Raw genomic sequence first — 9,197 nt, forward strand, 5'->3', positions numbered from 1 at the left:
TCCTCATCAACTTTTCTAGTCACATCCTCAAAGAACTCGATAAGGTTTGTGAGGCATGACCTGCCCCTCACAAAGCCGTGTTGACTGCATTTAATCAAGCCATGCTCTTCCAGATGGTCATAAATCCGATCCCTCAGAATCCTTTCTAACACATTGCAGACGATAGGCGTGAGACTTACTGGTCTGTATTGCCGGGGATTTCCCTATTTCCTTTCTTGAAGAGAGGAATTACATTTGCCTCGCTCCAGTCCTCAGGTACGACTCCAGTGGAGAGCGAGGATGCAAAGATCTTCGCAAGTGGCGAAGCAATTGCATTTCCCGTTTCCCAAAGCAGCTGAGGACAAATCTGGTCTGGGCCTGGGGACTTGTCAATCTTAATGTTTGACAAAATTTTCAAGCACATCAGCTTCCTCGATCTCTATCCATTCCAGCATGCACACCTGCTCTTCAAAGGTTTCATTCACTACAAAGTTTGTTTCTTTCGTAAAGACAGAAGCAAAAAACTCATTTAGGGCTTCCCCTACCTCCTCAGACTCCACACACAAATTCCCTATGCTATCCCTGATCAGCCCTACTCTTTCTTTGACCATTCTCTTATTCCTCACATCAGTGTAAAATGCCTTTATGTTCTCCCTAATCCGCTCTGCCAAGCCTTTCTCGTGTCCCCTCCTGGCTCTCCTCAGACCATTTTTGAGCACCTTCCTCGCCTGCCTGTAATCCTCTAGAGCTGAGCTTGACTCTAGCTCCTCCACCTTATGTAAGCTACTTTCTTCCTTTTGATGAGAAGCTCCACCGCTCTCGTCATCCAAGATTCCTTTATCTTACCCCTTCTTGCCTGTCTCAGAGGGACATATTTATTCATCACTCGCAACAACCGTTTCTTAAACAGTCTCCACATGTCTATAGTGCCTTTACCATGGAACAATTGCTCCCAGTCCATGCCTCTTAACTCATGTTTAATCGCATCATAGTTTCCTCTTCCCCAATTAAATATCCTCCCATTTTGCCTAATCCTCTCCTTCTCCATAGTTATGTAGAATGTGAGGCAGTTGTGGTCACTATCACCAAAGTGCTCTCCCACCACGAGATCTGATACCTGCCCCGGCTCATTTCCGAGCACCATGTCTAGAATGGCCTCTCCCCTCGTCGGCCTGTCAACATACTGAGTTAGGAAACCCTCCTGAACACGCCTTACAAAAACAGCTCCATTCAAATCTTTAAAGTGTTCATCACATATAGACAGGATGGTTAAAAAAAGGCATTTGTCATGCTTGCCTTCATTGCTCAGTCCCATTGGGACATCATGTTGAGATTGTATAGGACATTTGTGAGGCCCCTTCTGGAGTACTCTGCCGAGTTCAGGTCGCCTTGTTATAGGAAGGAAAGTAACAAGCAGGTGGGGATTCAAAATGGATTTACCAGGGTGTTGGCAAGTATGGAAGGTGTGAGTTATAAAGAAAGGCTAGATAGGCTGGGAATTTGTTTTCACTGGAGGTTGAGAGGTGACCTGATAGAAGTTAAAAAAATAATGACGGGTATAGATAGAGTTGATGGTAGTTGTCTTTTCCCCCAAGATGGGGATCAAGACAAGAGGCCACATTTTTTACACAGAACGTGGTTCACTTGTGAAATGAATTTTCTGAGGAAGTGGTGGATGTGGGTACAGTTACAACATTTAAAAGACATTTAGATAAGTATGTGAATAGGAAAGATTTGGAGCGATATGGGCCAGGAGCAGGCAGGTGGCACTAGTTTACTTTGGGATTATGTTCTGCATGGACTGGCTGGACTGAAGAGTCTGTTTCCCTGTTGTATGATTCAATGCTCTAAAAGGTGAAAGCTGTCATAGGCCCAGAGGACAATAAGCTGATCTCTCATCAGAGGCAGATGACTGGTGTTGTGTTTATCTTGAGTCACTATGAATTATTTGTTATATGAAATATCAGAAACAATGCAGGATGCAGGATCAATAAAAACGTCCAAAAGAAAATTGAATAATTGTTTCAAAACCAAATATCTGTAAATTTGTTGGAAATGTTAAAAGGCGTGGGACTCTTTTAACCAATTTTGAGACATCAGGAATATCAAATGCCATCCAAGAAATATTCCATTTCTGTTGGGAAAAAGATTGCAGTCAACAGCTATGGTGAGTCCCAAGAAACCTGAGAACAATGAGATTGTCACAGACTATAAAGAAATAGAGGATGTGCTGCAAAATAATTTGCAGACATGACTTAGTACCAGTACAGGAAGAGATTTATACTAAATATCTCAAAATAAAAACTACTGGATCATCAAAATTAAATTAAACTGACAGCGTTGGAAATGGTGCATTCCAAGGAGGAGACAGTTGTTATCCCAGGGTTTCAAAGGATGAAAGTGAAGACATTGTGGGTGACCAAATATAATCTTCCAAAGTGTCATGGTTCAGGACCTATTCTTTTAGGTTGAAAAGTAGTGAATGCCGGTAATATTTTGGAAAAGTGAGGAAGACAAAAACAATTACAGGATGACTATTTCTGGCAGGAAATTAGCGAAATTTGCAATTAATGACCGAGTAACTCAACACCTTGTAAACAGTCATCTGATCAAAGAAAGGTTACATGGATTTGGAAATTATAGGTCATGACTCATAAAGCTGATTGAAATTTGAGGAGTACTTAAAATGGTAGACAGAGAAATACCTTCTGGAGGTCCATGTTGAAAGTCTCTCGTAGAATATAGAAGATGGGAGCAAACTATTCACAACAATGAGCTTGCTTTGTTTTTAAACTCACTTGTAGAATGTGGCATCACTGGCTTGGCCAAGATCTATTGCCCATCACTAATTGCCCTTGAGAAGGTGGTGGTAAGCTTCCTTCTTGAGCCACCATAGTCCACCTACTCTGGGCTTATCCACAATTCCAGGATTTTGACCCAGCAAATGCTCTACCATTCAACACAATCACAAGCTTGGACTTCATTTCACTTTTGTGCCCGCTTCTCACATCCTTCAATTCACTGAGATCTCAAATCTATCTGCCCAAACTTAAAATATATAGCCTATCACTTTCGACATTCCATTGTGGATATTTCAATGAAATCACCAGTCATCCTTCTAAACTCCACTTTGCATCATGGTTACATTCCTGAAAGTTGCAAAGGAAAACAAGTTATATGATAGGTTCCCATTGAGATCAGTATAACAACTGGAGTTAGGTTCCTTTGAACATTATTTGCTCAGAAATAAACAATGTACAAGTTTAAATACTGTACCATATGTGTGCAATGCTGTGTATTCTTTACTGAAATAACTTGCAAAATAAAATCACTAAATATTAAAAATGTAGTCAGATATTTCCTGATCTTTCTCAGCAGAAAATCCCTTCATACTATTTCAACTTCATGTTTCACATTACTGAATGCCTACATTCATAAATAAATACTCTTTAAAATAAAAATATTTTTAAATAATGTAGAAACTTCACTCTAAATATAATTACTATAAAGAAATTATGGAATCAAACTGACCTGACAAAAAGTTTTAATTTATTGGCTCCATCTGGTGGTTGAGGCTGGTCAGTACAAGGAAAACTATTTGCATTAAACAACTTAGTGCAAGGTCAAAATTAAAATTGAATTGAATTGAATTTATTGTCATGTGTACCGAGGTACAATGAAAAGCTTTGTCTTGTGAGCAATGCAGACAGATCACATATCTAAATAGCATAGATAAGTAAGTAATAGGTAAACAGGGGCAAAAACAAAAACACAGGTACAGGTGAATGCTCAGAGTCTGAGAGTCTAACAGTAGGGAAGAAACTGTTTCGAAACTGGCTGGTGCGTGTTCCGGCTTCTGTATCTTCTCCCCAGTGGCAGAGATTGTAGAAAAGCATTGCCAGAGTGGGATGGATCTTTGAGAATGCTGACAGCCTTCCTTGACAGCGGGCCTGGTAGATGGATTCTCAAGATGGGAGCTTGGCCTTTGTGATTGTCGAGTTCACCACTCTCTGTAACTGTCTCCGATCTTGAATGGTACAGTTACCATAGTGATACATCCATGCAGAATGCTCTCGATGGCACACCTATAAAAGTTGGCAAGAGTATTCAAAGTTATGCCAAATTTTCTCAGCTGCCTGAGGAAGAAGAGTCGTTGTTGGGCCTTTGTGAGCCAGTGCATCCACATGAAGAGTCCAAGAAAGCTTGTTGTGGATGACCACTCCCAGGAGCTTGACATTCTCCACTCGTTCCACCTCTTTGCTGTTAATGTGTAGGGGGGCATGAGTAACATCTCACCGAAAGTCAATAATGAGGTCCTTGGTTTTGTTGCCATTGAGAACTAGGTTGTTCTCAATACACCATTTTCCCAGGTCTTCCACTGCCTGTCTGCAATCTGTTTTTGTCGTCATCTGAGATGTGACCAACTATGGTGGTGTCATCAGCGAACTTGAAAATGGCATTAGTCTGGTATTTGGCAACACTGTCATGAGTATACAGTGAGTACAGTTGGGGGCTGAGTACACACCCCTGGGGGGCTCCAGTGTTGAGTGTTACTGAGGATGAAATATTGACCCCAGTCTTCACTGTTTGTGGCCTGTGGGTCAGGAAACTGAGGATCCATTTGCAGAGAGTGGGGCTTAGTCCAAGATCACTAAGTGTAGTAATCAATCTCGAGGGATAATAGTGTTGAAGACTGAACTGTAGTCAATGAGTAGGATTCTTAGGTAGCTGTTCTTGGTGTTCGAGGGAGGAGTGAAGGACAAGTGATATGATATCAGATGTGGACCTACTGGTCTGATAGTCAAACTGGAGTGGGTCAAGAGTAGTGGGGAGGCTGGAGTTGATTAATGTCATGACAGGCCTTTCAAAGCACTTCATGACCACCGAAGTTAGGCCCACTGGGCAGTAGTCATTGAGACATGCTGCATGAGCCTTCTTCGACACAGGGATGATGTTGGCCTCTTGAAACAGGCAGGGACGTAGCCTGCTGTAGGGAGAGGTCGAAGATGTCCGAGAAGACCTCTGCCAGTTGATCTGCACATGCTCTGAGTGTACGGCCTGGTACTCCGTCTGGTGCCATCGCTTTCCTTGAATTCACATGAAGGAAAACTGATCTGACCTCTGATGCAATGACTGTTGGGATTGGTTCATCAGGACTTGTCAGAATAGGTGTTACCTCTCCACTGAAATTCTGCTCAAAGCGAGCATAGAAAGCGTTGAGACGATCTTGCAGTGTCTCTTTTTAGAACTTGTGATGTCATTCAGTCCTTGCCATAGTCACCAGGTATCTGTCTGGGTGAAGGAGCAGTGCTCTAAAAGCTAGTGCTTCCAAATAAACCTGTTGGACTATAGCCTGGTGTTGTGATTTTTAACTTTGTATACCCCAGTCCAACACCGGCACTTCTTAATCAAGGCCAGAATAGCAGCGTGGAGAAAAGCAGGTACCAGTGCTTTGAAGGCAGCAATAGAAAATGGTTGAGGATGCTGGGGTCTGCAGATGGGATTGAGAGGGACTGAAGTAAAGGGGCATGAACTGGGCGAACGCAAAAACTCAGTCAGGACTGAAAATGGCAGCTGAAACTTGGAACAAAGCAGGTTTTGACTGCAGACAGGCACCAGAACAGGAATCTGTAACAAGCAGCATTAAACTGCAACTCAGCTTACTAACTAAATATAAGTGTCACTATTTTATCAACAAGATGAAAACAAAATAATGTTAATTTTAAATGGGGACTTATAGCTCCAATTTATTCAGCCTCTAATCATAGAGCTACTCTGTCATTCAATCTAGTGAGCAAAGAGATCAAATGACTATTCACTAAATTTGAAGCCAAGAAACTGAAAGCAAATAATTCAGAAATTAGTTAACAGTAGGTGACACAAAGTAAGAACAACAGGCAGAGATTCTCATTGGCAGAATGCATGAGTGTTTCCTACAGAGACTGTATGGCCAATTCACCTAACCTACACATCTTTTAATTGTGGGAGGAAACTGGAGCACCCGGAGGAAACCCAAGCAGACACGGGGAGAACGTGCAAACTCCACACAGACAGTCGCCGAAAGTGGGACTCAAACCTGGGTCCCTTGCGCTGTGAGGCAGCAGTGCTAATCACTGTGCCGTCCCATCCTATAGACTCTGTATTAGGATCTCAAAAATTCTTAATCATAGGTGAAGGACTTGGATAATGGAACAGAAAACTATATACCCAAATTTACTAAGCTAATGACACAATGTTAGACAGAATTGTAAGTAGTATATCTGGCAGCATAACATTGCAAAATAAATACAAATTAGATACAAAAATGAGCAGAACTGCGGCAGTGGGTTTCAATTCTGACTCGTGGTGCCAAACATTTAGCAGTGAGTCACATAATTTTTAATTTCTGAAGTATTATCCCAGACTCAGATATTAACCAGTTCAGGCTTCTGTATTTCCCCAGCATTCTTACTGGAGTGTTTGTTCCTGCTTGCATGTTCAGTATAGAGCCTTGGTGAGATCATACCTGGAATATCGTGTGCAGTTTTGGTCTCCTTATCTGAGGAATGATGCTCTTGCGACAGAGGGAGAGCTGCAAAGGTTTACCCAACTGATCCTGGGGATGGTTGCACTGGTGCATATGGAGAGGTTGAATGGATTATGTTTGCTGGAATTCAGAAGAATGAGGGGGGAATCTCAGAAATTGATAAAAGTCTAATAGGCATAGACATGGTAAATGCAGGAAGAATGCTCCCGGTGGCAGAAGACTCCAGAACCTGGGATCACATCCAAGTATATGGAGTATACCATTTAGAATTTAGAAACGTAGCAATTTCTTTACTCAGAACTGGTGAGCCTCTAGAACTCTCTGCCACAGAAAGCAGTCAAGGTCACAATATTGCATGATTTCAAAGAGTTGGATATAGCACTTGGAGCTAAAAACATCAAAGGATATGGAGGAAGAGCAGTAACAGACCCCACTGATTGAGATGATCAGCCATAATTATAATGAATGACAGAGAAGCTCAAAGGATCAAATGGCCGATTCCTGCTCCTATTTTCTATGTCTGAATATTCGAAGATAAAGACATGCATCCCAAACTGCCAAGTGCCTCTGGTCCATTCCAGGGGTTAAGTAGAAAGGCATCAATACATCCTGTAAAAACAGGTGTAACTTGCAATTCTATTGTGTAAGAGCTTTTTTTCTTTGAGAGATGCTTGTCTTGATAGCAGGTAATACACAATACCATTCCAGACCGTTCAAGATTTGATTTATTTCTTGTCACATGTACCAAAGTACAGTGAAAAGCTCTGTTTATGAGCAGTACAGGTAGATCATAGTAAGCAAGGATGTACAGATCAGAAAGACTTAGAGGCATACAGGTTGCATTGCACAGGGTATGCACTAGGCGAGAGTGACATTAGCAAAGGTCAGTATTATTTGAGGCTAGAGAGCCCATTCATCAGTCTAATAACAGCTGGGAAGAAAAAGCTTTTCCTGAACCTGCTGGGCTGCATGTGTTCAGGCTTCTGTATCTTCTGTTTGACAGAAGAGGTTGTAGGAGATCATTACCAGGGTGCAATGTGTCCTTGATGATGTTGGCAGCCTTTATCCAGCAGCGAGCGAGCACTATAATGGAGTCAATGGATGGAAGGCTGGATGTGCACACCACCTTCTGTTGTTTCTTACGATCCTGGGCAGAGTGCTTGCCATATCAGGCTGTTATGCACCAAACAATACATTTTCAATGGTGTATCTATGGAAGTTGGTGAGGATCCTTATGGAAACTCCTGAGCTGCCTAAGAAGAAACATTGTTGTGCCTTCTTGACTGTTGCATCTACGTGGGAAATCCAGGGCAGATGGTCAGTTATCTACCATTCACTATGATCATGATTGATCCTCTATCTCAATGCCATTTTCCTGCTTTCCTCTCCATATCCCTTGATGCTTTTCATACCAAAGAAAATCAATCTATTTCTTGAATGTAATCAGTAATCCAGCCTCACAGCCTTCCATGATATGATCAGAGGGACCTTCATATACAAACCCATCCATCCTTTAAGGGACATGTGGATAAAGATTAAGAAGGTATTGGGATAATCTCTTATATAAAAGTCAAGGCATAGGGTATGACAGCAGGGAAATTATGCTGAAACTACTAAGCCAAAACTAAAGTATTGGTGGCAGTTCTGGAATTCTTATTTTTGGTGGGATGCGATAGCAGTGGAGATGGTGTAAGAGAGATTTACCAGGATCTTGCCCAGGCTGGAGAATTTGAGTTATGAAGAGAGATAGGATAGACTGGTGTTGCTTTCCTTACAGCAAGGAGACACGAGGACATGATTAAGATGTATAAAATTGAGGGGCATAGACAGGGTAGATAAGAGGTGACTGTTCCCCTTGATGGAGAGATCAATGACTGGGGGGGGGCATAGATTTGAGGTAAGGGGTAGGATGTTTCAATTAGATGTGAGGAAACATTTTTTCACTGAGGGCAGTGGGAATTGTTGACCTACATTGGTTCCTGGTTACTTAGCATCTCAAATTAAATAATCTAATTGTTTTAAATCCTCTATTGCCTCACATGTCCACACCTGCACATGAGGTTCTCCAATTGTCCTGATTCCCCCACTGTTTGGAGCCATGCTATCAACTATTCAACCCTAGGCTCTGAAAGTAGTTCTTCAAATCTTTATTCCTCTTTACTCTTCTCCCTTAAGCAGTTCCTCAAAACACTCAGCTCAAATGTCCAGCACAATTCCTATTAGATCTTTCTTTGACCATGTGTCAACTTACGTTAACCATAGAGATGAAGCACCTTGGACCATGTGTTTACATAGAATGTACTTAATGAATGCAAGCCATTGCTGTTATTAACTTGTGACTCAACTGATTTCTGATGGAAGAAAACCAATATTTAGGGACAGATGGAAAAATGTTTGTCTCTAATGTTAAATTAAAATGAAAATACAGAATGCACATGTAGTCCACAACATGGTGACAGCAGGATCACAGAGAATAATTAGGAATTTAATTTGATATTAAAGTGGAACATAGCAATTATTTTTAATGATGCTAGAAGTTACATTTCTGACCAAGTTGCCCTGATAGTTTTATCATGCTTTTACCAAATCTCTGCCTCGTTTCTTGAACTACCAGGCATGGCTGGTTTCACATTTCAAGGTATGCAGACCATCCAAGTCACAACATTACTGGACACAAAAAATGAGAGTGTTA

The sequence above is a fragment of the Chiloscyllium plagiosum genome, chromosome 32 (genome assembly GCF_004010195.1).
Source record: "Chiloscyllium plagiosum isolate BGI_BamShark_2017 chromosome 32, ASM401019v2, whole genome shotgun sequence".
In the NCBI taxonomy this organism is placed as follows: domain Eukaryota; kingdom Metazoa; phylum Chordata; class Chondrichthyes; order Orectolobiformes; family Hemiscylliidae; genus Chiloscyllium; species Chiloscyllium plagiosum.